This window comes from Bison bison, unplaced genomic scaffold, assembly GCF_000754665.1.
Source record: "Bison bison bison isolate TAMUID 2011002044 unplaced genomic scaffold, Bison_UMD1.0 scf7180017864384, whole genome shotgun sequence".
NCBI lineage: Eukaryota > Metazoa > Chordata > Mammalia > Artiodactyla > Bovidae > Bison > Bison bison.
The window spans coordinates 2864460-2871403 of record NW_011494956.1 but is presented as its reverse complement, the minus strand read 5'-3'; positions in this window follow the sequence as shown (position 1 = coordinate 2871403).

The following is a 6944-nucleotide window of genomic DNA, read 5'->3' as shown; positions in this document are numbered from 1 at the left end:
GGCCGAAAGCCAACTGTTTGTACTGAATGGCAAGAATGTTCTAGTAAATGTGTACCAAAATGTGAATTACTTTGTACGATTACAGTCTCCACGTCGACCTAACAGAATATTATTGGTATTAATGTGCTTTTTTTGTATAAAGTGCAAACATTTCGTCCCAAAGTCTAAGTACCTTAGTGCAGTAAAATGTTGTTTCACGTCCTGTCAAGAATTCGTATAGTACGAGCCTGGATCTGCGTGTCAAACTGTTCCATTTGTTTATGTAAAGTGATATTAAAAAAAGATATAAACTATAACTGTCCAGTTGCTTTTGGCAAAAGATACAACCACATAATGTATATAATTCCTAGTTTCCATATTTATCCGCATGTAAAGGGCCGGTTTATTCATGTTACAGCTATTCAATATTTATGGCTAGAAGAACTCGTATGTACACTTTAGTTTCCAGAACTGTTTGGTAACCTTTCGTACCTTATTAAAGATTCTGAAATCTCAGTGATTGTAGTAGGAATTTCTTCTTCACTCCCAGCAACCTGCTGCCTCTTCTACCAGCCTTACTGGGTCTCGGAAAAGCTCACCAGTCTTCCCTTTCTGTCATTGCAGGTCGTATAAACATGATAAATGAAAGCTACCCTGCTGGCTCTCCGAGAGGGTGTAATTAGTATTTATATCAAAATTTATGAAACAAATTTTCGGCCGCAGTATAATTTAAATGACCTTTGCAGACGTAGAATAACAACCATAAAAATAACAGAAATAGATTGCACAGGCAACATCAATATTAATGCAGGCAAATTGTCAGAAGCTCAGGGGCTGGATCTGCAGCTTTGCAAATGAACTTGCAGCCTAGGGTTCCGCTGTCCCCCAAATTAAATTCCCCCAGCTGAAACCAAGTTGCAGATTTACAATATCATATTTTAAATTGCCATCTTCAATTAAACCATTTATGGCCATAACTAATTTTCAGGATGTCGATGCATGTTTTTCCAGGCCTGCCTTCTTTGTACAAAAGTAAACGTCCATAAAGCGTTTTACTTATATTTCTTCAAACGTGATGCTAATTTAAATTAATTACCTCCTATAATATGTTATTATTCCTATAATTTTGCCACTGTTATTAGTTCTCTCAAAAATACATCTAGGGAAGAGAATTATTTTATGTAATTTGATTATCTTTCTATCTCTTTTATTTATTTCTCATTTACTTAAGAAATTCGTTCCATTGGCTGGCGTTGATACAGTAAATTTGTAAATGAGGAGACAATATAAAAAATCTAAATTACTTGTGCTTAATGACTGTAGCAGAACGCCTTTTCTCTAAATCAGATTGTCTTTCTTGCAGTTTAGTTTGATAGATTTGCAAGCTATGCTGCTCCCTCGAAGTTAGCTGCACTGGTAGGAACGCAAGCTTCTTTGTCTCTGGTTGTAGCTTGCATGATCGCCCCATTAAGCAGACAGCGTAGCCGGAGATCACAAATCAGGGTCTTGGCTGTAGCTGCAAGGGTGTGGATGGGTCAGAGCTGGAAGCAGAAACTGACCTCACCGAAGGCCAGGAGGAACCCAGACTTGGATGTTTAATATACTATGTGTATTCAGGAAGTCACAGGCCACACTGACTCTGAGAATGAAAGCAAGAGGGAAAAACCCTCAAGAGTATAAGAACCCCTAAAATACATCTGTTCCAAAGTATACCTTCAACCCATTACAGTCAAAATGTTAAATTCTCTTAAATTTTGGGGGGCTTGTCCTTTTGTTGCTTGCTCTTTGTATTTGTCACTTTTAGTCAACAAAATTTTATTGGGTAAGGAGGGGATTTACTACACTTTCTGCAGCACATCAAAAAACTAGAGCTGGTGGTGTTTAACTTAAAAAATATGTTATTGTGATCTATAAGAGTAGATATCAACCTTTCATGAAAAGAGCGCCACCTTGCAAGGTTTGGTGAGATTTAAGGAAGTTGGAACACCTAAGCAGGAATTGCTGCTGGTTCTGAAATTTTGTGAGAGTAGAAGCTGCCTCCCAATGGCTTTGGAGGTATAAAACTAACAGCATAGTATTTGAAGTGACTCCAGACATTAGGCCCAATAATTAATAAACCTAGAAAGAAGAATAAAAATAGCTCAACTTTCTAGGAAGGAAAAGTAAGCACCTCAAAAAATAATACTTTCCTTTAGAGATCAGAATTTCTGGGAGACTGATATAATATTCATAATAATAACAGTACCTTTGTAACTTTGTTAGGATGTTAACATTTAGGAAGATAGTCAATGAGTGCATTTTTTGACTATTCCTGAAAGCAGTTTACCTCAAAATTTCAAATATAAATGTCTCATGATTTGTTATATATCTGATACTCTTTTAAACTTTAATAACAGTATAATAATGAAATATCATACTGTGATATATGAGTTAAATAGGATATTTTAAATATAAATTTTAGGGATAAATATTTACTTCACAACTACTTCATAGTGTAAAAAAAATTTTTAGACATTGAAGGTCAAATAATTTTTTTAAAAAAACCACAAAGCCATTTGAGGAGTACTGTGTGTGTGAATAATCACACTCACCAGAAAGGAATTTTTCTAGTAGCAGCCAATATTTATGTCAATTCCTCTTATGCATTCTCTTTTCTAACACTTACCACAAAGAAAAAGTCATTAATGATGTAGGTTGCCTAAAATAATGCTTCATACGTAAATGTAGTCTATTATTTTGCTGGTACCTTTAATGTCTGCTTGTTGAGATGTATTCTTCATACTTTTCTTCATGGGCTATTAGGTTTTGAAATACATGAATGTGAACAGCGAAATATATTGTTAGACCCTATTTAGCAGGAGCTGAAGATGCTGCAAATGGCTGGTTTCTGTGTGTAGTTGTGGATTTTGATTTAGGCAGAAAGTTGTGCTGGTTCATATTTTGACTGCATTGTATTCTGTTACTATCAAATGATAAGAACAGCTAACAAGTTATTAAAAAGTTATATTGTGTCAACAAAAAATGCCTGAGTACAAGCAATCATATTTGAGAAATGAAGAGAAATGAGTTGTGGTACGTGTGTGTGTACATTTATAGAGTAAGCATGTAAATATACAAGCACCATTTATGTGGGGGCTAATTTTCAAACATTTCAGGTCCTTTGTTTTCGTCTTCAAAAGCTACCCCCAACTGCTTTAAGCATTTGCAGCTGATGATTTTGATTTTTTAAAGTCAAGCATTCAAGTTAACCTTTAAGAAGCAAACCACCTCCAAAAGAAAGATGTAACCTTTCAATTGCCCCATATGCTTATCATTTTTTTTTCTTTTTCCTTTTTTTTGCTTTAGCTGACAATGAAAATAACACTAACCTTCTTTGCTGATGGGCCTGGCATTTAGATGTTTTTATTTGTTGATGGGGAAGTTTTCTCAGAACTTTAAAAGGCTGGCAACAGAACTAAATTCCCCAAATACCTTACCCAGCCTTGAAACCTTCCCGATGTTCCCTTTTCGAGGTCAAATTGTGATCAGTGTCCTGGAACCCTTGTGAATAAGTGCTGGTGGAGTTGGTACCTGAGCATTACTGCTTTTCAGGAAGCAGCTTGGGCAAGGCCATGGTCCTTAAAGAGCATCAATTTATGATGGGTTGGGGAGGAACTCACCATATGTGGTTTGGCAAAATCAAAATGAAGGCACTGAGCTCGTGCCTTTAATTATTTGTGAGCTAGGTATGATGTCAGCAGATTCCCAACTCACATTTCTTTTTTCCAACTCAAAATACTAATTACAAATTTATCTTCTCCTGTCTAGGTATAGAGTTCTCCTTGTTTCTAGCATCAAATGTAGTTCTTAGAACTATGTGTTCATATAAGGAAAACAAAGTCTTTGTTGTTTTCATAAAATTTGCCGCAGTTGATATCACTGTCTGATTTTAGAATTCTTGAAAATAGAGTGGCAATGGAAAGATTTATGTCATCTATGCCAGGCAAACCACTAAAGGTTCATATTACTCAGGTTTTTTTTTTTTCCAACTTTTTACCAACTCATTCACATCAGTAATATGTATCCATTTAAACTGGTTATATATACAGAATGTAAGAATTTATGGGGGTAACTATAGAGCAATCTCTTTTTTCAAATGGTAATCACTAGTTTGGGGTTAGAAATAAGAAAAAAATGTTAATAACTTCCTATAGCATGTCACATTTGAGCCTTTCCCTCAAAATTTTTTGCAACTATAATGGCATAATATTAAAAAAATAAGGGAAGTGTTCTCTATTTATCTATGCAAGGCTGGTTCACTCCAGAATATCTCACCAAGCAAGAGGAAACATGATCAGGCCAAACAAACCAGGGGCTATTTTTACCATGTAAACTGAATTCTGGCATTAGTTCCTAACGTTTATTTCCACTTTAGAGCAAGGACCTGAAACAGTATGAAGTTTCCAATTGATGCTATACTGGAGGTGGGTTTTTCAAGAATAAGAAACTGACTTTAGCTATCTAGTATGGAAAAAAAACAACGTTGTTTGGCAATAATACTAGAGACTCACCATTGTCTGTCAGTTGTCCACAAAATTTTGGCTGTCTCTGACATAGCGGGTGTACTTTGTAAGTATATGCGTAAGAATTCATGGGTTGTGAATCTTACACAGTGATATTTTTACCTACAACATACACAAGAATCAATTATTAAGCGTGGATATAAACAGATGGGAATGCTATCTTAAAAAAAAAAAAAGACGTTCAAAGGCTAGCGACTTTAACAAACTTTAAAAAATATGATTATTTTGCATCTACTTTTGTATAAAAATCCCCATTAAGCTACAGAAAACAAGGAGAAAAAGGTGAGAGAAGCTCATATCCTAACTCCTTTAAATTTTTTTTTCTGTCTATCCGGGAAAATCCTAGCCTCTGGCAAAGAAAACTGAAAGTTGTGGAGGAAGGTAAAACCACGAAAAAGGATCGGGGTGGGTGAGTCTGTGAGTCAAAGAAGATTTCTGTCCTGGAGAATTTCTTGGAAACATATAGACAGAGGCTTTGGAGGTGAGTTTGTGGTGGTGGGATGGAACACCAAGGTTTCCTCACAGCATCTTCATCAAAGGTCTAGCGGTCAGCGTTTGACGGGCCCCCCCTACGCCACCCTGCAACCCAGAGAGGTGCTTTCCAAGTCACTGCCGCGGGCTGGGGCTCCGGCTGGGAGAGTAGTGCGCATGCGCGGCCCGTGGCCCGCGATTCCACGTGCTGATGAATATGTATGAGGCGTCCCCCGCCCACGCGGGCCGCGGAGGAAACAGCTCTGAGGCTTCGGCCTGCGAAAGCCTGTGGTCTGGCTGCCAAAATAGTGTGGCGAGGAAGCTGCACGTGTTTGTTTTGAAACCTCGCGGGTTTAAGTGAGATCAGCAAGCCAGGCAGACAGCGTAGGCTCCAGCAATTGGGTGGGCCCTGCAATTTCCCCTTAAACACCGCCCCGGTGGACCACGAACCATGCCGCTTAGAAGCGGTCCTCCTCCTGTCCCCTTCCAGGGAGCTGGCATCATGGCTGTTCTAGTCACCTGGCCCCTCTCCAGTCAGAGACCCCACGCCTGAGATGGTGGGCAGGGTACTAAGGGTTTTCCTATCACCCACCCTCTTTCTTTGCTCTGATTCAGGCCTGTCTTTGTCTTTCTCCTCCTTTTCCTTTTTCTCTCCGGGTTCCCAGTTCTGTTTCTGACTGTGTCCCCCAGTCCCTACCCACTCATCTGGTGGACTATCAGCCCCTTGTTTGAACAACTGCTCTAAGGTTTTAACTCGACCCTTCCCAAATAAAACGTGCGCTCACGCACGTGTAAGAGCTGGTGTAGTTCTATTAAGCTCAAAAGTAGCCACTGGTGGAGGAACTACTCTGTCCAGGAGACCTGGTAAGTGTAGGGTTTGGGGAGAAAAGCCCAGAGTTCAGGCGCTGGGCTATTGCTTTGCTTTCCAGGTGACGTTCTTTGGGTTCTGCCCTTTTCATGATATTTTGTGGCCAATGTGCTGACATTCCAGAGTGAGTGCATAAATTGTCTGGTGGAGTGACTAACACTTGTAAGCACAGGGGAGGGGTAGTGGAGCGCCCCTGGTTCCTCCATCCTCACACCAGTGTCCATGGAGTTAGGCTTCTGAGTGTTTCTGTCAAAAGTCCTAGGTTCCATAACATCAGAAAATGGCTCCCAGACAGGTCCCAATCCTCCTCTGAATTTTACTTTCAAGTAGAGGCAGACCCATTCCATGGGGCCCACCCCTTTTGCTTCCCTCACTGCCAACAGGAGAGGCCTTTTGTCACTGCCCGGTTCTCAGTGCAGCTAACCAAGAGCCAGCTTCACTCCTGCCAGTTCTGAGATCCCAGCGCCATAGCATCGTTTCACCTGGCAGCCATCACTAGCCAAGTCTTCAGCTTTGAAACTGGAAGTGCAGCAGAGGGGTTGTGGAAACGTTCCTGCTAGGAAAAGGCCTACCCGGAGGCCTCCGAGTCTCGAGTCTCAGAGCTAAATAACATAAGGGTGGCTGGATTAGAGCTGCCGGGGGACCTGGGCCTGGGGAGGCCTGGCGAGGCCTGGCAGAAGTCAACCAACCTGGGTTCGGTCCCAAGGACTCGGTGGAAAGGGGTTGGCGCATCAGAGTTCTCTTGTTCGAGGTCCCGGGAGGACAGTGCACCCCGCGTCTATTTAGGGGAGAAGAGGCCCTCGATCCACCGAACCTCCGTTACAAGGGCCACTCCACAGGAAACTCGCTCCGATTTGGGTCCCTTTGTGTTTTAATATGTTGGGAGGGAGGTGCAATTTTAATTCTTAACTCTACGCTAATTACGAAGACCTGAGTCGGCTCATTCTAAGCAGAAAGCTCAAACTCAGCGTGGGTTCCTGCGTTCTTGCCCCAAAGGCCAAGGCCCAAAGAACCTTTTTCTTTTGGCTTGGGGCTCGAGGGGAGGGAGGGGCGGGAACGGGAGC